This window comes from Ambystoma mexicanum, chromosome 14, assembly GCF_040938575.1.
Source record: "Ambystoma mexicanum isolate Mex_15411 chromosome 14, UKY_AmexF1_1, whole genome shotgun sequence".
NCBI classification, from domain to species: Eukaryota; Metazoa; Chordata; class Amphibia; order Caudata; family Ambystomatidae; genus Ambystoma; species Ambystoma mexicanum.
Window position 1 is genome coordinate 442,922,279 of NC_090940.1, and position 25,892 is coordinate 442,948,170.

General features: G+C 48.6%; 1 protein-coding gene across 1 annotated transcript in view; it reads left to right on the forward strand.

Moving 5' to 3' along the window:
- HGSNAT (heparan-alpha-glucosaminide N-acetyltransferase) overlaps nt 1-25,892 on the forward strand; it is a 2,225,524-nt gene that overhangs the window by 235,821 nt on the left and 1,963,811 nt on the right. The gene's annotated exons all lie outside the window — the stretch shown is intronic.

Genomic DNA, 25,892 nt, shown 5'->3' on the forward strand with positions numbered 1-25,892 from the left:
TCTGAGCAAACAGGCTGTCAAACCTCCACTCCCCACTCCTGGTTGCCGATCCATTGCCACCCCGATTGTCCTCCTATCCAGCACATGGTCTGCCCACATGCTGAAGTCCTCCCCCCAATTTAACAGAGCCCCTGGCTCCCCTGAGCAGCTGGACAAGCATGCCCTCCAAAAAGGCCCATTGCCCATAATTGGGGTAATACACCGTGGCCAAAGACAGCTAGGCCTCATCCTTGGTCCTGGACACCAAGATCACTCCCCCTCCCCCTCCTTCCACACAGTGACATTTTCTTAACTTTACATGCTTATGCACCAAGATCCCAACCCCGCCCTTCCGCACCAGAGGCCCAATAGATACCCCCAATCAGCCTGAGGGAATGCGTCGCTCCTCCTCATCCAAAATCCTTATCTCCTACAACATCATCATGACCAGCCCAGACCTCCTAAATTCCCTGGCCACTAATGATTGCTTCGTCGTAGAGTTCAATTCCTTTACATTCAGAGTCCCCGCCTACAGGCAATCGACCCACCCCCTACCTATAATACCCTGCTGCATCCCAACCATTGCTTCACCGCTCCTGAACGCACACTCAACTGTAACAGCATTACAAACCATTACCCCAGCCGCGGAACCCCCATATCCTCCACCCTCCCAGCAACCCTTCCTCCTCCAAAACCCTGCACCTCCTCTGTTCGCCGAGACACCCATCCGAATCTGGGCCACCAAGGGAAGGCTCCCCCCCCCCCCCCCCGGGCAGTCCTGCACAACATTGCTCAGAACAAACGCATGCACGTTAAACCATAGAAACATTCAAACCAATAAGGTACCAAGCAAGCAGCCCCACTGCAGTGACTTCTCAGGAGAGAGAGTGTTAAGCCCATGAAACCTACGACCCACTTGGGATCCTCTTCTGCTCAGACAAACCCCCACCCCCTCCCTTAATGTTGACTGGTCGACCACTCCAGTCCCATCACCATTCTTTTCTCACTCTGAGAGATCCCGCAGGACCTGCTGCACTTCTGCCCCCTTGGTCACTCGATAGTCTACTTCCTTAATTTAAAAAAAAACAATGTGAATGGAAATGTCCACCTTTACCGGATCCCACTATCTGCCAGCCAGTACGTCAGGGGGCGGCAATCTCAGAATCTCACTGCCTGGCCAGCGTAAATCCCGAAAGCTCCTGATACATCTGAATCGAGTCCCCTTAATATTGAATAGTACGTAAATGTTTTGCCTTCTCCAAAACAGCAGCTTTCTCAGTGAACCTTAAAAACGTTACCACCACCGATCTCTGACCAGGCCACCACGGTGGGCTCCATCTATTTCCAACTTTATTCCCCCTCAAAAAGGACATTGACCAGGAATTTCACCTTCCGTACCACGTCACTAGCGGTCTCTCCCTTCTGCTCCTGAAGACCAAATACCCGAAGATTATTTCTGCGTTCCCTAGTTTCAAGGTCGTCCATCTTCAGCTGATAATCTTTGTCCCTGTACTCCAAATCAGACAGTCTCCCCTCGAACTTTATTTCCACCACATCCGCACTAAGCTGGTTATTCTCGAGTGCCTCGAACTTGGTCTCCAGGACTTCCACCCCGCCCCTAAGATCCAAGACCGAGGCCCACACCTCTCCCCACAACGCACGTATTTGCGGTAAAATTTACTTCACAACCTCCTTCGTGGACTGAACCTGCAGTCCTCCGCCTACAGGGTGAGGGGGCATCCACCCTGGCACCCTACATTACCTCGGACCTCTGAAATTGTTGAAGTGACCCTATGCCATCTCTGAACCTGCCTGCAAGTGTTTCAGTCAACACCGCCCCACCAAGGAAGCAGAGCCCTGCAGCCCCCCAGGGCCCCACAATTTGCTTCACAAAAAGGGAACAGCGCTCACAGGCCCATCCAGCATTCAAGGACCCCTGCTAACTATTCCAGGGCCACTGCCGCCAAAGGAGGAGAACACCCAAGGGTAATCCCCCCCCCCACACTGCAAAACGTCACTGCCCCTGGTAATGCTGTGTTAAGACAACCTTCCAAACCGCACCGGCCAGCTACTACACCTCTCCAGGTCAGCCACAGCTGCCACCAGAATCAAACATCCAGGGGACTCCTGCACCCCTCCTTGCAACCACCAAAGGTCAGCGCCTTGGGCACAGCACAGTGCTTCCCTCTCAGGCTCATGACCAAGCTTCCCAGTGGCCCTGGCTCCAGGCCCAGGCTTCTTCAGCAGGCATCCAGCAATGGGCACCTCAGTAAATTATGTTGTGGCCCTCACCAGCCAGCCAAGCCTCCGCGGACAGATGAGCCCCCATTGGGGGCCCACTCTATACTAATCCGGTCTCGCAGGCCCGACTGCAGCACTGCACTCACGGGCCAACAGCGGGCCTCCAACACTTCTCCGCCTCGGCCACAACTCTGCCACACCCGACTTCCAGGAAAGGCCTTCATGCCCCATCAGCCTGCACACAGTCTCCGGGGCGAGCTCTACCCGGGTCTCACAGCCTCCTTCTTTCACCTCCAGCACGTCCCAGTTATGCAGGGTCCGGCGCCAAGCTCCTCCACAAGGCTGCTAGAAGCGACCTCCGCCAAACTGCTCTCCCAAATGCCAGGTGGCCTCCGACATAAGGGGTCACTCTCTGGCACTCCCTGGTGGCCCCCGTCACTGCAAAAAAAAATCCTGGCCTGGGATTGCTGGGCTGCAGCGCCTTCGCCAACCAGCAGCATACACAGGCACACCATGGGCCATGAGCACAGCGTAGCGGGTCTGCACTGCTGTCAGAGTCAGCGACCTATCCACAGAGATCCAATCTGCTCCTACACCTCCTCCTAGTCCCGCACCGGGGACTAATGCGGATTACCCTGCATCCTTCTCTCAGTAGGCCTGCCTGAGGAACGGTGGAAGCCAGAGCATCATCAGCTCACAACCATGCTGCTCTGCGCCCCCTAGCAGTCTCCTTTTTTTCTTTTTGATTATTTTCTGGAGATGGCGACACAACATCTCGAGGCACCCTCCAGCGATGAAGAGATCAACCTCGTCACTGTCCCTGAAGAACCGGAAGATGTTGAGTGGGTAGAGACGGTAGCTCCACACAACAAGTACCACCGCAGAAGCTTTACACCTTCCCTGTGCTGGCAGTACTTTAAGTTGCCTAAAGACACTCCATTGTCAGACATTGAGAAGGGACAGTGCACATTTTGCAGTGAGGTCCGAAGGAGTGTATTTTCTACGGTTGCTGCACAAAGCCTGGGCACCACAGAGTTCGTCAACCACCTGATCTGTGATCACTGGCGGCAAGTGGATGAACGTTTCGGGATCAGGTTCCGGCAATAAGCAATCCACCTTAGTTGCAATGTTCTGCAATCCACCGCTGGACTTGCAACGCCAAAGGAGCTAGCAGAACCATCATCACAAGCTGTGTCATCTGCAGGACCACTCCCGTTGACTTTATCTGGTGTCAGTGATGGGAGTGTCGCCTTTGCCGCCCCAGCATTGGACCCTCCATGCCAATGCAGGTCTGGGGTTTTTACCTGCATGAAGTGTTACATGCCAATAGCACTACATGCAACAACTCCTGAGACGATTGAGGAAGCCTGGATCGAGCATGGCCAAAATTGGCAAGCGTTTTTGGGGGTTTCGAGAGATTTTTTTTACATTCTTTGTCAGGCTTGTTTTTACCTGACAATTAAAAAAAAAGAACTCCCCTCCCCCCCCCAAAAAAATATTAAACTTGTAAAACAAAGGGGGTCATTACAATGCCGCCATTAGTGGCATGGCTACCCCCTTACCGGGTCCAGGTTCCTTGAATGAGGAATTACTGGGCCATTCCGACCTTGGAGGGCCCAGTAATTCCTCATTCAAGGAACCCATCCCCATTCCCATTGGAGCCCCCATAAGGCTCAATGGGAATGGGGAGGGTGCTAACAACGGGCCTGTTAATAACGGGCCCGTTGTTAGCACACTGGTCTGCTCGCAGGACCCGCTAAGGGTGCCTGATGATAAAACCAGGCGTCCTTAGCGGGTTCCCGCGAGCAGACTCGTAATGCGGCCGTAAGGGGTTGACGGCTCCAGCACCTTTACCGGCGCCGTTAACCCCTTACCACCACACTCGTAATGACCCCCAAAGTGTCTACTTTCTACCTGTCTTTCCTACATCCACTCCCTCAGATCCCTTACTTGACCCCACAATGGTTCTTTTCAGAACCACCATTAAAGTTCAAAGAAAGATCTAAGATGGAGGTAAGCAGGTTCAATATTAAGCACTGCAGTAACGGGCTAACCATAGTGGTAACCAACGCCTGCGGCAAAGTGAAAGGCCCAAATGAAACTAGGGTCCCTTAATGCAGGCAGCAGTACCGTTTCCAGCAGTTGCGGCCCGCCGCCGTGGATTATGCCGGCATGTCGTTATCTTATTTGAACATCCTTATCACCATGCTGTTGCTAAGGATGTTTAATTCAGATAAAAACAACACTTTAATTGTTGCACGCTTTGGCAACACACCCTACCTCCTCAAATCCATTTTCTCTTTGGATGACCGTCGGATCATTAACAGAGAAATAAGCTTTGAAAAGTATGGCACGGCACAGTGCCACACCGCAAAGTAACTTTATGTTTTTAATTGAAGACCCATAGCACTAGGCAGTTGCTAACAGTGTTTAATTTGGGAAAAAAAACATTTACCTTTCGGCACACCTCAGCACCATGCCCTACTTCCTGAAATCCATTCTATCTGTTGATGACTGTGATATCATCAACAGGTAAAGGGTCTTTAGAAAATACAGCACAACGCCACACTGCAAGGTTATATACCTTTAAAAAATATATATTAAACACACTTAGCAATCACATAGTAAACTAAACAGGTGCTAACAGGCGAGGGATGACCGGGGATGGCAATGATGCACAGGGGAAGGAAGTGCTGGCCAGCAGCACTCAGGCTGCTCAAAACGCAGGCTCATACCAGAGAATACAGCCGATGTTTCAAAGTTAACTCAACACCATCAACTTCAAATATACTATCTGAATTGGGAATCACAGTTCTCAAACCAATACTCTTACATGGTTTACTTTCAGAAAAGAAACATCTCCTTTTTTACTTTGTACACTCTTTGTTACTCACGTCTTACGAATCCGGAATTCATGCAAAATAGTGCAAATGTATCTCCTTGCCCATTGCCTCTTTCCCAAAACTAACAACACTACTCTACCTCCTTTTTACCCCTCACATACACCTTTCAAACAAATGAAACATCAAACAATCCTAAAAGCAACTTTTCAAACTTCTGTACAAATCCCAACTTCGAGAACCACTCTAAAGTGAACACTGAATCAAGAAACGTTCCTTCAAATCACATGAAAACCTCACCCAATCAAATGGGTATTCCCCATTCCCCATTAGGCATTTTCGGTGCAATTAGAGCACGCTAATAGCGCCGCACTAATTGCGCCAGCTTAGAGCTGGAGGTAAATGCTGCCAGACTCATGATTGGGCGGACCCTTAAATGCAGCGGTAATAGCATTTCCACTGAATTTAACGGTTACCGCCCAACTCGTGAGGACCCTCAATGTAACCACGGCTACAGTCATGAATATGTCTCAGTAGCGCACGTTAAATTCACAAAACAAGGTAAAATAACATAGTTCTCATTCTTCAAAAAAGAATGCAAGATGTTAGATTGCCTTAATTCAAGCCCCCTAGACATTTTAATTTGATTTAGAAAGCATTTTTATTTACTTTTTAAATAATTTCTAAATTTACTCGAAACACTAATATTCCCCTAACTAACAACCATACTGATTACCACATGTCAATGTCTTATAGTTTACGAGTAGTTAATCCTTTCTTTTGCCCATTTGTGCTGCTTCTCAGTCTCAGCAAAACGCTCGAGAAACCCCCCCCCCAAAGAAATACGCTATGCCAATCCTCAAACCATCACCAATAATCCTTCCACACTCTGCCCACAAAACTCCCTATTTAACACCCTTTATACAAAACTCTTTAGTCCTGGATGGAGGGGGCGGCCCTAATATGGCGTTTCAGGGAATCAATTATCTCAACTTTCGAACGCTTGTATTAAAACATTTGATAATATTCCAGAGTAATATTTCAATACAGCCACCTGTGCATGCAAAATGTGAGATTTCTACATGAACGCCTTAATAGTTCAAAAAATGTTTACTTTGTTAGTGGAGGGTGCAAATGCCCTTTAACATTAACACCACCGGAGTGGTGCCCTGGCGCTCTGGCGGATCTGAAAAAGGAGATAGTGAAGGGGGCGTGGGAGAAGGTTAGTAGGGTAGAGCGCAAATAGGTAAAGTGAGAGTTGTGATGTTCTGTTGGCAGCTTCAGTTCGGGTTGCACCGTTCGCTGAGTTTAGGTGCAATTTTCGGGTCTCTCCAATTATCATGTTCTGTTGTGTATGGTTATGTGGTTTTAGTATGTTGCAGTGTGGTGAAGTGTGTGTGGATTGCTGTGTAGAGCTGTGGTTGTGTGTATTTGCGTTGGAGAAGTGCATGTGGAAAATTGAGGTTTTAGAATTGGGTTAGTGGGGAGGGGTTTGTTTTCTTACCTTGTTGCTTTGGACTTCTGTGCTCATCATCTCCGACCGTTCTGTGTTGTTGGATATTATGTGGCAGTAAAGTCGACTGGCACTTTGCTGGTAGGTGGCTTTCCCCTGTCGGTTCTAGCAGTATGTGGGCATGTGAGGTGGAATCGCCCTCCCCCATCCCCATGCTAGCGATGGTTAAGTTAAGGGATTTGGGTCCCACCCTGGTTTTCTTGTTGGGGGTCCCTACCTAACGGGGTAAGGCACAATGGGGGCCCTTGTGCTGCCTTTATTGGTCAATGTCCCCCGTCTGTTTCCAGCAGAGTCTTTGTTTTCCTAGTCATTCACTTCTGATTCTGATGTGAAGAGCCAAGTTTTTAGTCATTTTCTGAATTTCGGGTGATTCCATACCCCTTCCGGGTTGTTATATAAGATTGGCCCCAAAATATGGCCTGGGCTGGAAGTTTGGTCTACATGTCCTGGCAGGCGTCATAGACCCAGTGTTCCGGGGAGACATAAAGGTTCTCTTACAGAACCATGGTGAAACGCCATTTGAAATACACAGTGGGGACACAATTGCACAGGTAATTCTGGAGAAGGCTCTATTTCCCCGTTTTAAGGAAGAAAGTGAACCAGAGGAAACAGAGAGGTGTAGGTTAGGCTCTGGAGAGGCTGATGAAACACTGACCACTAAGGCAAAGAGGGAAGAAGAACCTACCATCCTTCCCGATCTAGCCATCGCTCAGCGAAATGATCAAGCACTTGCACAGACCTTTTACAAGTGATTCCTGAGGAAGAAAGACAAGAAAAGGGGAGCCAATTTTTCTTCCTGAAACAGGGAATATTATATAGAAAGGAAACCTCCAGAGAAGGCCTAACTAAAACTCAGTAATACCCAAAACCCATCGCAAGATAGTGCTAGAGATTGCACGTTCTCATTTGACAGGGGGACATATAGGACAATCTAAAACCCAAGCTCACATCAGTCGGAAATTCTACTGGCCAGGTATCCATGCTGACATAAAGAACTTTATTCAGACATGTGAGATATGCCAGAAAACCAGCACACATATTCCCTTACCTGCCCCTTTAAACCCCTTGCCGATAATAGAAGTCCCTTTCTCCCGAATTGGGATGTATAGCATTGGACCATTGGAAATCTCTAGACTAGGTAATACATGTATTCTAGTAGGTATCCCTACAAAATATCCCCACCAAAAATATCGCCGTGCATATGGCCGTTTGTCTCGCCATAGGTGATATTTTTGTGGGGGGGGGATAATTTGTGGGAGCAGGAGTTGCGGGGGTGTCCCCCACACATTTTAAAATAATGCAGGGGTTGCGGGGGTGTCAACCGCAGGGTCCATGGGCCAATATCGCCGCAAGAATATGGCAATATTTTTGTATCGCGTTTGTTTTGCCGGGATATTAACACATGGAACCTTCTAGTAATCGTGGATTACGCTATGCGGTACCCATTGGCTTTCCCCATGCTAAATAGCACAACCCAGCAAATTTTAAAACGCCTACTACCATTCTGAATGAGAATGTGGAGCTCAGATGCACCGGCACCGTTCATAATGGTGCCGGTGCATTCACGAGTTGTGCTCGCAAGTGCCGTACTGCCCGCCAGGTGGGACCTGGCGGGCAGAGCGAGACCCGCGAGCACAACTCATACTATGGCAGTACGGTAGCAACGGTGCCAGTAGCAATACCGGCGCCTTTGTTGCCTTACCGCCATACTTGTAATGAGGCCCATTGCCACCATAAGAACTTCAGTTTGCCACCCCGAAACAGATAGATTGGTAGAGAGATTTAATAAGACCCTTACAACATTTATTAGTCTGCCACGGTACATCTACTCGATTCTCCTTTTCCCAACATTGCAATACTGCTCCCACCTGCCTTGCAGTGAAATCCGATACACGGCTTACCGCCACTAACCCCCCACCCCCCAAGTCTACGTTCAGCCAAATGGCCAACTAGCCATAACCTACAAAATCATTGGATTTGCATACATCTGAGTAAGCTTCATCTTGCAGTGCCTGTCCATATCGTTTAAACGGTGAGCCATCAGCCGTTCGTTGAATGACTGTTGTACTATCTGCAACCTTGCAGGTCGCCTGCAACCGTATGTCTTCTTGTAATATGTCGCTACTTGCTGAACCCATGGCCGCCTGACAAGAGCTGCATGCTGCCTATTACTGCATAGCCGTGATCTATTGTTCACCGGGCCTGTGACCTTACCTGTAATGCCCCCACTATCCCCCATTGTTTACTGCATTACTAATGCTGTCTTTGCACCGAACCATATATACTCTGCTGTCTACTCTGGTGCGTTGTTTGTTTCACCTGTGACCATATCTGTATCGCCATCTATTATCTAATTGCTATCTTAGACATTTAGTATTTTCACTGCAACTAGCCCTATGCCTACGACTACACCTGCATTTCTACATGTTCCCATATAGCTATTTGCCTAATATTTGCACCATTGTACCCATTGAGTTGTTCATAGCGGCTTTGTGTAACCTCACACGACATCCTCCATCTCATCTAGAGGATTCGTATACCCGTTTCATATGTGCCCAAGCTAACCGAACTGTGTATCTTCATTTCATGTGTCCCCTTAGATTCAATTGAATTGCTTCCTATATGCCCCACTTGACCTAAGGGATTTGCGTACTTGTTTCTTATGTGCACTGGCCAACTTAACTGAAGTACGCATCTGCATTTCATGTGTCCTACTAGACTGAACTCGAACTGTACCCTATATGCTGCCCTACCTGATCTAGAGCTACTGTGTATTTGCATCACATGCGCTCTAATTAATTTAACTGCACTATTTAGAATTTGTGTATTTATTTTCAAACCGTCAGCTGTACTAATTCTGAGACCCACACTGCCCAGCTCCTACTCCCTTTTATATAACGTAAATACCATGACTACTGATCCGAGAATCTCAGCCGCCATCAAACCTGCAATATTCCTCCCACAATTGATACTTCCTAATAGGATTAAACCCACCCCATTCCTTCCACCGTTATAAACCACACAGACTATAACCCACAATAACGCCTCTACTCAAATGCTCAACTTGAACACCCACACTTTATCGGGGGATGTTATACAACATAACAGCCAAAATACTGTGGACATCAGCGCTGAACTTGGACCCATTATGACCTCTCTCCCTTGTCCAACCATAGCAAGAAACACCAGACAAGGTTCTAGATCGGAGAATTTTTACACTCCTAGACCCAGAATTCCACATAATGCCTCGCTTATCCAAAGTCCTTCAAAGAAATCTATGAAAAATAAGAAAATGTATACACGCAAGGGACAGATACCTAATCCTACGACACTCAAGACCACCTCACCCAATCCACTTCCACCTAAAATAAGCCCCTTAGTTATCTCGGGAGGATTAATAAATGCCAGATCATTAATAGCCCATGCAATTGATATTGCCGACCTGATTCTTGACAAAAAGCTGGACTTGCTGGCAATTACGGAGACCTGGCTACATGCAGCAGCAGGCCCTTCCCTCATGGCGACACCTGACAATTACATAGTTAATAGAGCAGACAGAGAATGATCTACAGGAGGTGGTGTGGCCTTTATCGACAAAGCCTCGCTAGGACTCAGAATAATTAACTACAACCTCATCACCTCATGTGAACGACTGTGAAACTACCTCTCTCCGCCTCTCGGACCCTAACTATGCACTTAATCTATAGGCCTCCAGGACCATTGGGTTCATTTGAAGAAGATATCAATACTATGATCTCTCCCAACACCAAACCATTCTCCTACTAGGGGACTTTAACCTAGGATTTAATGATCCAGGCGATGCCTCTGCACTGATCCTGGCCAACGCTTTATCAGAACTCGGCCTCACACAAATAGCCCTACTACCTACCCATGTCAAAGGTAGAACCCTTGACTGGGTAGCAGACCTAAACTGCAATATCATAATATCCACGGTCGAACCATTACCATGGACGGACCACCTGCTACTCACCTTCAGCTTGCAGAATGCATACCCCCCACTAAGACTAATGCTTCGGCTCTGGCCATTCCAACCAGAAATAAGAAAAACATCACCGTTGAGAACCTCATGCAGTTTCTTGACCCTCTACTTAACCCTCAACCTTTTGATAACCCAGCAGAGCTAGTGGAACGGTATAATAAGACAATCAATAATGCATTAGACTCCATTGCTCCTTTAGAAATACGCAAAAGCAAACCAACCGCCCACCTTAACACTTGGTTTACCCCACATTTTAAAGAACTAAGGAAAGAAAAAAGGAAATGTGAAACCACCTGCTTAAACAACCCATCCAATGTAAATAAAGTTCGAGGGGATTGGGTCCTCCGACGTATTCCATATCTATGACAGGTAATGTCCACAGCTGTGCTGCTTCGGAAAATCTTTGGCGTCTGCGTCCATGACGTCGATGCACCGTCCCCGAGGACCTCCTCCGACGGTCGACGTCACCCGATGTGATAAGTAGGACGCACGACGCCCATAGCCTCAGTTCTGTTTTTTCCGCGAACGTGTTCGCTTCGTGAATCTCGGTACGCCTCGACTCATTGGAGTTACTGTTTTCTTTCTCGGTTCGTTGAACCTGTTCGGTTGTTTGTGGCAATGTCTTTCTCATCTTCAACCCCGCGTCCGGGCTTCAAGAACTGCGGGGACTGTGGGTCCAAGATGTCGGTCACGGACTCGCACGACGCCTGCCTCTGGTGCCTCGGGGAGGCCCACGATACGGACGACTGTGTCGACTGCCAGTCGCTCACTGTGAAGGCCTTGCGAGAACGCAAGAAGAAACCGTCGGTAGGTCGGGTGTCTAAGCCCCGGAAGTCGAGGTCTGCGGGGCTTTCGACCGATGACTCGAGGGGTGACTCTCTGCGTCGTCGTCGGAAGTCCGGTGGGTCTCCTTCCAGGAGTCGGTCTCGCCACTCCTCCGCCTCTTCTAGGCATTCCAGGAAGCGCCGGCATAGGTCGCCTTCCCCGTCCTCTTCCGAGGACTCCGCCCGTCGGCGAGTCGATTATCCCTCCATGCAAGCGACACCGGAGGAATGGGCTTCCTTCGGGAAGCAGATGCTAGCGATTCTGGAATCGCAGGGCACTGGTCCGTCTGCGCCTCCGAGTGGGGTCGGTCGACACCGGTCAAGAGACACGGCCCGTACGCCTTCGGGCTCGGGTGGTTGGCACGGCTTGCGGGAGAGGTCCCGCTCGGACACAGTAGCCGTTCTCGCCATGCCCGTTCCAGGTCCCGGTCCTCCACGCGTTCGAGACCGCGTGATCCTGTGCCGTCTTCAAAGAAGACGTTAACGCCTGTGGCGCTGAGGTCGTCGACCATTGTTCTTGAGGTTCCGTCTTCGAGGGGGTCGTCGACGCTGTCGGCGCACAGGTTGTCGAGAGACACGCTCGGAGCTCCGGCTTCGAGGACTGTGTCGACGCCGAAGATGCTGGAGGCGTTGCAGCTGACGTCGACGCCGATTCGCTCGACGTTTACGCCTTTTCTGTCGACGCCAGCGCCGATTCGGTCAGCGCCCTCGACGCCTTTTCTGTCGGCGCCGACTCGCTCGGCGCCCTCGACGCCTTTCGAGGCAGTGGTGTCGGAGGGGCCCCGTGGCACGGGGTTTGCTCATAAAAAGGTTATGGCTAAGGTCCGCCACTGCTTTGGTCCGCAGAGGTCTTCCTCTCCCCACCTGGAGTACATTTCAGAGGGTGATGAAGGCTCTGATGGCGGCCTGGTTCCGGTTCCGGTTCCGGTTCCGGATGACCTTATCTTGGCCCATAGTCAGTTTGATGACCTGAGGCAATCACTGCATGATGCCAGTGGACTGGACACCTCTCCGGAGGTGGAGTTTTGTCGGCCGGAGCCTGGCACTCATGCCGATTCGTCATATCGGCGCCTTATGTCTCGGGTTACCGAGTACTTGGGTTGGTCAGCTCCCCCAGGGGAGTTCGTTCAGGATGATCTCACGGACATCTTTGATCTCGGTCCACCCACTGACCCGGTTTTGCCTTTTCATATGGCTTTGCAGAGAAGGGTGGCGGCGGCTTGGACTGCTCCGGAGAGTCTCCCGGCAGTAGGCAAGTCTTTGTCGCAAAAATACCGTCCAGCCAGTAGCGACCCCTGCTACTTGTCTAGGCACCCCACCCCGGAGAGTTTGGTGGTGCAGGCGGCTACGGCCCCGGCAAAGCTGGCGTCGTATCCTACCATCCCTCCGGATAGGGACGACAAATCTTTTGACGGTTGGGCGAAGAAAGTGTTTTCTTCTGGGGGTATGGCGCTTCAGGCGGCCAACTCCATATGTGCCTTGTCTCGTTTCACTCACACTCTGTGGAACTGTGTTGCATTAGCGGATGATCATATTCCCGAAGGGGACGAACGGGATGGTTTCCTTGCTATGGATCAGGATGGCAAGGATGCTATGTGTGAGGCCGTTCAGTCGGGTTTGGACTTGGCGAATTGTGTCAGCCGGTCCATGGCGACGAGCACCGTAATGCGCAGGTTTGCGTGGTTGAGGAAGTCTGGGTTCGCTCCTGATGTGCAGTCCCGGCTCCTCAACATGCCCTTTGAAGGTGTACACCTTTTTGGCATCAAGGCTGACGAGAGCCTTGAGAGGTTGCAGACCTCGAAAGCTGCAGCGAAGTCGTTGGGCACTGCAGTTCGCCAACCTCTGCCTTTTCGTCCTAGGGGACAGCAATGGAGGGAAGGTTCCTTTCGCTATTACTCGTCCTTCAGTAAAGCGAGAGGAGCTAGCAGTCAAAGAGGCCATCGTAAGAGTGCCAGAGGTGGAAACAAAGGTACTCGAGGTGCCAAGGCTGCTCGGGCAGTTGCCTCTTTGCCCTCAGGCAACGCCACAGCCGCTACCACTCAGTCATGAGGCCAGGTCCCATGGTTCCCCGGTTGGGGGAAGGCAGGCGCAGCATCTTGTAGAGCGGCAAGCCATTACTTCAGATGTGTGGGTTCTGGAGATCATAACCCACGGCTACTGTCTTCCTTTTCGGCAGAAGCCTCACGACAATCCACCAGGGAACCTCTCTTTGAAGAGTCCGGATCCGCTTCTTGCGCAGGAAATTCAAGCCCTGCTGGAGAAAGGCGCCATAGAACTGGTGCCTGTAGCGGAGAGGAACAAGGGATGGTATTCCCCTTATTTTTTGATTTCAAAGAAAGACGGGGGATTGAGACCCATCATGGACTTACGCGGTTTGAACAAACTCCTCAGGAAGGACAAGTTCAAGATGGTGACTCTTTCTCAAGTCCACCAGGCCCTTCAACTTCAGGACTGGTTGGTGTCTCTCGACCTCAAGGATGCTTACTTCCATGTGCCAATCCATCCCAAGCACAAGAAGTACCTGAGGACTCGCACTTCCAGTTTCGGGTCCTGCCGTTTGGATTGACCTCCGCCCCGAGGGTTTGTTTTCACCAAGCTCATGGTGGTGGTGGCAGCGAATCTCAGGAAAGTGGGGATTCAAGTCTACCCCTACCTGGATGATTGGTTGATCAGGGGGAGCTCTCCCGAGCAAGTCCTGGATCATCTGTCCGTCACCTGCCACTCCCTTCACAGGCTGGGCTTCTCCCTCAATTTAAAGAAGTCCCTTTTGACACCAACGCAGCGGCTCCAGTACATCGGAGCAGTGCTCGACACGTCCCTGGGGCAGTGTTTTCCTCCTCAGGTGAGGGCTCTTCACATTCAGCAGATGGTGCACAAGTTTCAGTTTGCCCAGACTCTCCCAGCGTCCGAGTTCTTGAGACTGCTCAGCCTCATGGCATCCTGCATTCTTCTGGTGCCAGAGGCTCGTCTGCGGATGAGATCTTTGCAGTGGGCGCTCAAGCTCCAGTGGTCTCAGTCCTCCGGCAGGCTGTCGGACCCTGTTCAGGTGCCGCCCTCGGTAGCCCGGGACCTTCTGTGGTGGGCCGTCGAGGGCAATCTGATGAAGGGTGCCCCATTTTGGCTGCCCTGGCTGGAGGTGACGATCGTGACGGACGCATCCCTCACGGGATGGGGAGCTCATGCCAACGAGCTGACAGTCAGCGGTCGTTGGTCTCCGTCGGAGTCCAGACTCCATATCAATCTGTTGGAGCTGAGGGCCGTCAGGCTAGCCCTGAAGGCTTTTCTGCCGACTGCGCGGGAAGAGTGTCCTGATTCTGACGGACAACACGGTGGCCATGCACTACCTCAACAAAAAGGGAGGGGGGCAGGGTCTCTTCCGCTGTGCAGGGAGGCGATGCAGCTCGAGTTCTGGGCCATCCAGCAGGAAGTGTCGATCTCGGCAGTTCATCTGGCCGGAAACGACAACGAGACGGTGGACGCTCTGAGCAGGCAGAGCACGATCTCTCACGAGTGGGAGCTGGCTCAGGAGATTCTCCTGGAGATCTTCGCCCTTTGGGGGACCCCTCAAGTGGATCTCTTCGCCTCCAGTGTCAACTGGAAGTGTGAAAGGTTTTGCTCGCGGAAATTTCCTCCAAACTGAGCCTTAGGAGACGCGTTCGTGGTGGAGTGGTCATTCCCACTGCTGTACGCGTTTCCTCCAGTCCCCTTCATCCTGCAAGTGTTGCGGAGGTTATGGAGGTTCGGTTCCCGCATGATCCTCATTGCTCCTGCTTGGGCCCTGAGGACGTGGTACCCGGACCTTCTAGACTTGTCCATCTGCCCTCCACGTCGTCTTCCCTACCGAGACGATCTGCTCTCACGGGAGGGGGGTCAGGATCTCCATCCAGAGGGCAGATCCCTCAATCTTCACGCTTGGCTTCTGAAAGGTTGAGATATAAGGATTGGGACCTCCCTGAAGACGTGATGGAGGTGTTGCTCTCGGCCAGGCGGCCGGCAACTAAGTCTCTGTACCGTTGCTGTTGGAGCAAGTTCTGTGACTGGTGCAGAGTTCAGAATGTGGCTCCTTTTGAATGCGACATTCCCATGGTTTTGTCTTTTTTGCTTTCTTTGGCCCACAGGGGCTTGCAAGTGGGGACCATTAAAGGTTACCTGGCGGCGCTGTCCATATTTAAGCGCTCGTCTGAAGAGTGTTCCTATTTTAAGATTCCTTTAATTTCGCAGTTTTTGAAAGGGCTCACTAATGTGTTCCCTCCGTCACCTTTTTTGGTGCCAGGTTGGGATTTGAACCTTGTTAAGTTTCTTATGGGTGCTCCGTTTGAGCCTTTACATTCTTGCCCTTTGAGGCTGTTAACTCTGAAAACTGTGTTTTTAGTTGCGGTTACTTCCGCTCGCAGACTGAGTGAGTTACAGGCACTTTCAGTTAAGCCACCCTTCACTGTGTTTCACAAGGACAGGGTTGTCCTTAGAGTTCGTCCTTCTTTTCTTCCGAAGGTGGTTTCGGAATTTCATTTGAGCCAGAAGGTTGTTCTTCCGGCGTTCTATCCTCCTCCACATCTTGGTAAGGAAGAGGAGAGGCTCCATAGGCTTGATCCTAGGAGAGCGTTGAGCTTTTATATCTCGCGCATGTCCCGGGTCAAAGTGGACGATCAACTTTTCATTGGTTACGCTGGAAAGCGTTTGGGACAAGCTGTGACGAAACAGACTTTGTCTCGTTGGATTATTTTAGCTATCTCCGAGTGTTACCGCTTGGCGGGTAAAGACCCTCCGGCTGGCTTGCGGGCACATTCTACCAGAGGAGTGGCTGCGTCTACTGCCCTGCAGAGGGGAGTTCCTATTCGTCACATCTGTGATGCAGCCACCTGGGCTTCAGTCCATACTTTTGTACGTCACTATTCCCTCGATTCCATCAGAGGGCAAGATCTGGCCTTTTGCAAGGCAGTTCTCTATTCCGCAATTTGATTGGGCATGCTAAATTTGTATTCTAAATTCTTTCCCACCTCCTTGCTTGGTACTGCTTTGGGAGTCTGTCATAGATATGGAATATTTCGGAGGACCCAACCCCCTCGAAGAACAAGTTACTTTCTTACCTGGTAACGTTCTTTCGATGGGATGGTCCGACGACGTATTCCATATCGCTCCCTCCCTGCCTTCCCCGCTGCAGAATTTCTTTTGCGATTGCAGCTTGCGTTCCGCAAGGCCTTGTGTGTCTGACTGGCAGAAAACTGGTGGCACACGTTCTGGGAAAAAAACTATAACTGAGGCTATGGGCGTCATGTGTCCTACTTATCACATCGGGTGACGTCGGCCGTCGGAGGAGGTCCTCGGGGACGGCGCATCGGCGTCATCGACGCAGGACGCAGACACCAAAGATTTTCCGAAGCAGCACAGCTGTGGACATTACCTGTCATAGATATGGAATACGTCGTCGGACCATCCCATCGAAAGAACTTTACCAGGTAAGAAAGTAACTTGTTCACCTCCTTTTAAAAATCTCAGCCACTTACAAAAAAGAAATCATATCAGCCAAATGTGACACTTATAACACACAAATCGATAAAGCTGCGTCTAGCACAAGAGAACTGTTCACTATTCTCGGGGACCTTGAGTCGCCCGCCCCCTAACCTGACGATTGTATTAAGGATAAAACTTGGTGTACCAAAATTCAAGAGGCATTAACTAACAAAATCACAATGCTACAAAATAAAATCGCCAACAAAAGAAAAACAACTACCCGTGCAAGATAATACACAGAAACAAAGCCCCAACCTTATTAAACCAACACAACGTTTTAAATTCACACCAGTATCCATCCATGAAGTAAAAAAAATCATAGCATCACTTAAACCATCTAATTGCCAGGGAGATGCCTGCCCAGCCACCGTCATTAAGGAAGAAGCTAATATACTTTCCCCCTTTATTACATCATTAATAAATGCCTCCTTCAGTACCTGCACTGCGCCTTCGACCTGAAGAACTCATGGGTGCTCCCGCTACTGAAAAAGCCTTCACTCAACCCCTCTATTCCAACCACCTTTAGGCCGATTACAACGGTACCATTCTTGCTGAAGATTATAGACAAAGCTGCCTACAATCAAATTAAAAACTATCTAGAGATTAACAATCTATTAGGCCTTCGTCAATCTGGGTTTAGACCTCAACATTGTACTGAAACAGCCTTGCTTGACCTAAAATCCCAAATTGATGACCTTAAGGACAAAGGAACCCCTGCCCTCTTGCTCCTGTTAGATCTGTCGGGTGCCTTTGATTTAATCGATCACAAGGTATTGTGCAAGCACCTCGCCACTACTTCACACTTTTCGACTGAATCAACAGCATGGATTAACTCATTCCTAAACAACAGGACCATGCAAGTCTTCTCAGCCTCAGCCGCCGCCGACCCGATTCCTATAACCTGTGGAGTCCCCCAAGGTTCATGTGTATCGCCTACCATGTGTAATGCATTTACCAAACAATTGTTTGATGATTTGGATCATCTGGGTGTCACCTACACTAACTATGCAGATAACACCCAGATACTCATAACACTATCCGGTGATTACAATAAAGACCTGGCCCATGTGAACAAAATGTATCATCATCCAGGCATGGATGGCCACACACGGCCTATGCCTGAATGATGAGAAAACCGAGTTGCTTATTCTAGCCACTCCTATCAACTCTGCCAAACTAGGCGACAAATACCGCCCCTTCAGCATCGATGGAAATATTATTAAGGTTGCAAATGAAGTAAAAACCTTAGGTTTCTACCTTGATTCCGGGCAAACAAGTGAGTGCTATAGCATCATCTACAGCCTACACCTTTAGGCTTATCCGTGCCTCTAAACCCTTCCTATCCACAAAATGTTGCATGACTCTGGCCTAAGCCTTAGTACTATCTAAAATTGACTACTGTAATGCCCTATACCTAGGTGCCAACAAACATGTCATTAAAAAACATATTTCTTCAATAAGATGTGACAACCATTGGCTGTCCATCAAGGAAAGAATCCAACTGAAAATAGCAACGCTCACGCATAAATGTCTCAATAATGCAGCATCCCAGTACCTTTACCGATAAATTGTCCAAAACCCACATAACGCATCTAACCAGATTCCGTACTTCAGGTTGCCTCCAAATACCTAGATATAAACTCAAAAAAGCTGGAGGAAGCAGTTTCCCAGTCTTAGCCGCCCAACTTTGGAATGCACTACCCATGACCCTTTAGATCTGACCAACCATTCAACAAGTTTAAAAAACACATGAAGAGTTGTGTCATCTGAAATGATGTTCCATATTAAGACATATGTTGCAAGTAACAACTGTCAGTGTGTAAATACAATAATGCTTATGTACATTAACCTCTCTATAAATGACCGTGATATCTTTCCTCGGTAACCAACATCACCTCTTGTATCTCTATTGATATAGCAATTGTATTTAATGATAAATTGTGTAACTACGTCAACGCATATTCTTGTAATACGCCCAGATTCCTCAGGGTGTGGCACGCACTATAAATAAATGAACAAACAAACAAACTAAATTATTTTGAAATTGGTAGATGAGGATGGGAAGGACTGGGATCGCATGATCCCATGGGCCCTATTTGCAGTAAGGAAGACCCCTCAGGCATCTACTGGATTCTCTACTTTTGAATTACTTTACGGTAGAGAACCAAGAGATGTCATAAACATGCTCCGGGAGACCTAAGAAGAGAGAGCAGAGGCACCTTTCCCCCTCTCACAAATAGCTACCCGATTACGAGAGCACATGAAACTCGTCCGGAGTATAGTCCATACTTGTATGGAGAAAGCTCAAGTCCAACAGAAGTCCACCTATGACCAGAAGGTGAATTTCAGATCTTTTTCTGTAGGACAGAAGGTATTAGTCCTCTTACCTACCTCTGAAAATAAACTTGTCTCAAAGCGTCATGGGCCATATGAGGTGTTGGAGCAAACAGGAACCTGTATCTATAAAATAGCCCAACCACATAGAAAACAAAAGACTTACCTTTACCATGTAAATCTCCTAAAGAAATGGAAAGAAAATCCTTCCGCTAGCTTCTCCTCGATATTGTCTTGTTTGGTATCGGAGGAGATGGATAACTCTGAATTTATTCCCCAAGAACTATCTAGACAAAAACAAGAAGGGTTGAACTACCTTATTACGACATTCCCTGATGTATTCTGTGAAAAACCAGGGAGAGTACATGGTACTTATCATTATATCAGAACGCCAATGGGAAAAGTGGTCGATTTGAAACCACATAGACTCCCAGAAGCATGAAAACAAATAGTGGTTGAGGAAGTGAAAAGAATGCTGAAGGCGAACCTTATTGAGCCCTCTTCAAGTCCTTGGTCCTCCCATATTGTATTGTTAACTAAACCCGATCATTCTTGGACGTTTTGCATAGACTTCCGGCAGGTTAAGGCCATCTCGGCCTTCAATGCCTATCCTATGCCACGCATCGATTAGTTAATAGATAAACTTGGAAATGCCACATTTCCGATCAACCCTAGATTTAACCAAGGGATATTGGCATATATTGACGACATAGTCATTTATAGTAGAATTTGGGAAGACCATCTTTTTCATCTTTCTTCTATTATGAGGACTCTCAGAGAGGCTGGCTTAACTGCTAATTCATCCAAATGCAAGCTGGCTCAATCGTCTGTGAAATGCCTAGGCTTCTTTGTAGGGTATGACAGTGTCCAGCCCCAACAAGAAAAAGTGAAAGCCATCCTAGATGCCCCCATGCCTAAGACCCAGAGAGATCTCGGGGCATTCGTAGGATTTATTGGTTATTACCGTAGGTTTATCCCAAATTTCTCAGACAGAACGGCCAGTTTAACAGACAAACTAAAGAATGCTTAACCTCAGAAGATTCATTGGAATGATGAGGATGAAGCATGTTAGAACAACCTAAAACAAGCCTGTGTCGGAACCCAATTCTTAAAATAGGAAACTTTTCCAAAGAATTTGTGTTACAAACAGATGCCTCTCTCACAGGGTTAGCAGCAATTCTATTGCAAATATATACGATGGATTAGAACATCCCATCCTCTTCACCAGTCGTAAACTCTTCCCACGTAAGAATAATAACTCTGTGTTGGAATTAGAGGCCCTTGCCATCAAATGGGCAATCATCCATCTAGGGTACTATCTTCTAGGGAGAAAGTTCACACTTGTCACCGACCACTCACCTTTACTATGGATAAGTCAACGGAAGGACTCTAACCCTCGAGTCATGCAATGGTTCTTAGACCTGCAACCCTACTGCTTCACTGAGGAACACTGAAAAGATAAAGAACAGAGGAACGTCGATTTCCTTTCCCGGTTCCCCTGTGAAACAGATGTGGCTACATCGCATAGGGGAAGGATCTGTGAGAAACCAGGGGGTGTCTTGCCCGCTAGTCCACAGGGATCTCTCTCTCAGGTGGCCAGGATATGGCTATTGTCTTTGGATCCAGACTCTGGGGGAACACCAGTGCGGGACGATCACCTGGGTGAGGGGTCTTCAGGAGTGGGGGTTCGGCAGCCCATGGTGAGACACGGTATTCCCCCCGTTCTTGTTCATCTACCCCATCTTATTTTTTAGGATTTTCTGAAGTCCCAACACCCCCTCTTTTGCCCCCCCCTTTTCTACACAAACATTGGGCTGAGGATGAGGGTGACTGAGAGTAACCAGACTAACTAACTCACATCGTACTGGATATGTCCCGTTAATCGGGTCAGGCAAAGTCAGGCAATTGACTTTAAGTGCACACATCTGATATCTCTCCTCACCAATTAGCTCTCCTCACACAGATAAAAGGCGGAACCTAGAGACACACTCTGAGCAAGGTGGAACAAGAGTAATAGCAGAACCTCCGGGGCAAAGGCAAACCTACTGGAGCAGAGCGACAGACCAAGGGACGAGATCAGCAGGTCGAGAACCCGAGGAGGCCCCTACAGGAGGTTGTTCCCTCCAGAAGACCACGAAAGATACGTGGAGAAGGCCTAATCCCAAAGCAAAAGGCTGCATTGTGTTTCAAGGACGACGGCGACTCTCCTGGGTGAACAGCACATTTGGGGAGGCGATGACAAGCCGGGGTACTGACCTTAACTCGTGAATTGAAAAGTGTAAAGACGAGAAAGAAACGCACACAGCCGGTGAGTTGGCAAGCAACCTGAGAGACAGGTGTGTGTTAAAGATTGAAGTTGCAACATTATATCGCAAGTGAAGGCTGCAAGCGTGTGGATGAGACGCAAGAAAGGCAGACCTGTGAATTAAATTGAAGTAAGAACAGCTGTGAAATCAGCGCTATTGAGTAACGGAGTGATCCGGCGAAAGGAAGCAGCCCACTCGAAAGTCTCTGTGAAAGGTGCATTGTATGTAATGATAAAGTGAATGAATTGGAAAAAAAGCAAGGGGTGATGAAAATTAACCCTATGAGAAGGGGGGAGTAAAAAGCTGAACGTTGAACTTTGAGTAGAAGTGGTCCTGCGGAGGTCTGTAGAGAAAGCCACGCACATTTGAAAGTCTTAGACATCTGTAAACAGTCAGAGCCCGACTGAGGGAGACACGAATTGTAATACTTTTGAGGAAGGAATCCCCCTGCAAGTATTGTTGAACTTTTGTTGTGAAAGGTCTGAACCCGACAGAGGGGGACCAACTTGAAAGATTGTTTTGAAAGGTCTGATCCCGACAGAGGGGGACCACGGGAACCTTTTGTTGAGCGTTGTGTGGAAGACTGGAAAGAGAGACTTTAACGTGGAGGGCGGGCGGGCCTCGATCCATGTTTTGAACTGTTTATTTTGTGTGGAAAACCCAAACCACAGTGTGTTACGCTCACCTGGTATCCACGGGGACGCCACCCAGCCCTGGTTGGATGATGACTCTCGAACCCTCTCCCGGTCCCTTGGTAAGGCCTCTGGTTAAAGGCATCTGGTTAAAGATGGGTCTGCAATATAGGAGAGCTGGATTCAATACCAGATTGTCTGTTTTCCCACCTCCCTTGGCCTCAGCTCCTTACTCCCCCTTGGGCCCTCTCCTCACCTTAATATTGTAAAAGGTGGATTCTCCGTCCTGCTCCTCGTGGCAGGGGCGCGTAGATGTGGGGGGCGAGCAGCGACCAAGTTACTTCACTGGTGCAAGCCCCACTGTGGGAATCCAGGCCTGTTGCAACTCCGTAGGTTTGCTGCTTTACAGTCTTTATATGCAGTTCTTATGTTCCTCTTAGTTCGAATAATAATGTCTTGCTTCTTTCCTTTTAGGTATGGAAAGGTATTTTGGTGTTGTCATGCAGTTTGAAGATGAGCATGGGCCGGTAGGCGAAAACGCGGTGTGCGCAATGTTGTCCGGTGAGTAATGCGTGATGCGCGTTGCTGTTTCGCCTTTTATATTGCTAACCTGTGTCTTTTCTCTCCTTGCAGGTTGCGATGTTCCTCGCTGAGCGCCGTAATGTTCCAGCAATGATACTGACCAGGAGATGACTACCCAGGTAAGAATTGTGTGGCTTTCTTCATTCGGGAGGAAACGTGAGTAAACGCTTACTTTTTTTCTCCTCTTTCCAGGTTATGGTATTCCAGGATGCATGCGGTGCCGGATGATGGAGTTCGTACCTTGAGGTGAGTGGAACTGAAGTCGGCGATGGATTGAAGACCGGATACTGTTCCAGGTGAGTTTCGTAGTGTTCTTTCTCTCTCTGCAGGTCCTTGGCTTGAGGTAAGCTGGCATCAAAGAACTGGACACAGTGAGTGTTACGCTGCCCAATGCAGTATAACGCAAAGCATGTTATGCTGTTTGGGTGTGGTTTAAATAGTCTCAGGTAAAGTAGTCCAGGTAAAGTAGTCCCAGGCCTGCCACATCCAAAAGACTAGACCGCATAGCTCAGTTTCTTGTAGCTATGTGTGTGCATCCATGTTGGCTGAACCCCCCCAAGTTAAATAATCCCAAGTTAATAGTCCCATTCTAATGTTGGTCTTCTTGATAGTTATGAGCCTTGCGCCAAAAGTGCCAGGACTGACTCCAAGAGAGTCTTGGATGAGGTTTTAAGGCCTTTGACCTGGCCCTAACTGGAAGGCTGACTTGCCAGTGAGGGCCAGGGGCAAGGGTCATGACAAGTGTCACCCTGCCTTAGTGGACCGCCTTACTCTGTGCTGTCTTACATGGGGAGGAAAGCTGATTCAGCCACATTTATTTTTTATATTTGAACACTGCTTTTCTTTTACATACATATCTCCTTTATACACTTTTGTACAAGAGGTATGTGTAAAGAACTCATGGTGGCAACAAGTAAGACAGACACAAGTGATCACAGTTCAATCAAGTGATCACAGTTCAAGGGTGTTTATTGAACAATGAAGGATATATGTAGGTTGGAAAAATGCCTAATCTAAACCTAAATCTAAGATGGGAGCAAGCGTCAACCATCAAATGAAAAATAAGGCAGTCCTAGTGGCGTTGTGATAAAATAAAAGGGCCTATACAAAGAAATCTATTGCTAAATCTTACAACTAATACAAAAAAGGGCGTGGAATAGTTCTCAGTAAAAGAAAGAAGTTTTCTCAAATAATATGTCAGGATGGGGTAGCCAGGGTCTCCCTTCCCCACGTTTTGTGCATGGGGTAAGGTGGGATTGTGGAGCACACTCTTGAGCTCTCCCAGCGCGAGTTGACAGTTCCGTTTTCAGCTACCAGGGCCGTCGATGGCCAAGTCGCGTTTCACTGAAAGTCTCTTGCCTTAGAGGATCTGATGTCTTCAAAATAATAAAACAAAAGTTCCTTTAACCAAATGAAAGTTCCTTAGGGTGAAAATGATTCACCCCTGGGTCCCCTTATTCCGGGCGCTGACCCTTTCACATATTGTATTCCACAAATTATAGAACAGTTCCTTTTTGCAATCAACTTTTGGGTGATGGCTTCACCACTGGATCTCCCTCGGTCGGGCTCGGACCCCTTTTCTCTTTTGCAGACTTTGTACTCCTTTAGTTTCTCAACGTCTTTTCAAACAGTTCCCCCGGACATCCCTCAGCTGGTTTCACTCTTGTCAACACACTGTTTCTTGGGACTTTAGACTTGGCCCCTCTTGGGATTCACTTCCCTTGTTTTCTCTCACTGTGGGATTCACTTTCCTTTATCTCACACAGTTTGTAGATCAAAGTCTTTCGATTATACAGGGATTTTGCTTGACTCTCACTATAACCACTTTGACCTATTTCGGTGGCCTTCCTACGGCCTCTTGGTTTCTGTAGTTTAGTTTAGTTCAAGTGCGGATCAAGCAGATTCTCTTGAGTTAGAACCCACGTGGTGCCGGTTTCCCTCGGCAGCTGGTCTCCCCTTTACACTTTTACAGTTCTTTTATAGTTCATTGAACTTGGTTAAAACTTGCCACTTTGCAATCCTCAATTTACACAGCCAGCCCGGTTCTTATCGGTTTTCCCCTTGATTCACCGGCTGTGATGTACCACTTGGCCTCTTTCTTCTTTGGAGTCAAGGTCGGTACCACGGGCACAGGAGCTTCCTTCGCTCCTGCTTATCACCGTAGGCTTGCCCCGTGTACCGTTTACATCTGCTGCAAGACACTTGTGCTATTGTTCGCGGTCTTACGCTCTCTTCCACAAAGGATCCGCAGGTCTGGGACAAAAAGGGTAAGGTCACTTCTTTCCTCGCCACCATCTCGATTCCTGCCGCCTTTCTCCTTCTCTTGAACTGCCGTGCCTGATTATCTGTCTCGTCGGGCTGTCTGCCGTGCTCGCCTTGCTCATCCTGTGCTCTTTTGCTCTGCCTTTTATCCCTGTGGAGAAGGGAAATGGCCGTCAAGCATGCGTGATTCAGGTTAATTGCCTGACTTTGCATAACCCTTGTATTGGGACATGTCTGATAAACAGTCTAATCAGTCTGCCATCTTTCGTGAGGAAAGACAGTGTTATTGTTTGAAAGGGAAAGGGTTGAAGTGTCAGAGTATTCTACAGGACGTGATGTAGGAGAGGTATTACAGGGAATTATAATCTTCATTCTAGGGGGGTAGGTGATTTCGAAAGGGTGGGTTCTGGAGGGTTTGTGAGAACTGTAATTATTGGCCACTTTCAATTTGGAGTTCCGAAAGTGACACTCAGTGGGACAGGATTGATGGGGATTGCGGGACAAATGGGAATAGCTGGGATCGCAAAATAAACCAGGGGAATTGTGGGAACAGTAGTATTATATCTGAGCAGGTTGCAAGTGCAGAAAATAATATTCAGAAGGACGCGAAGAAGAATGATTGGGAGTATTCGGATAGGGAACAGGAAAACAAGGATTCTGAGAAAGATGGTTTTTGAATGAAGCAGGGTGTGTAATGGATTCATCAGAGGCGGAGGGGATGATGGATTCTTGAAAAGGAAGTTTATCCGATGGAATGGAAGTCAAGTTGATAAAGCCAATAAAAGCCTCTGGGACCTCGTCTTCCTCGTCCCTTTCTCCGGTATAGTACAGCGTCTCACCCGGGACCAATCCCTCAAGCACAACCCCC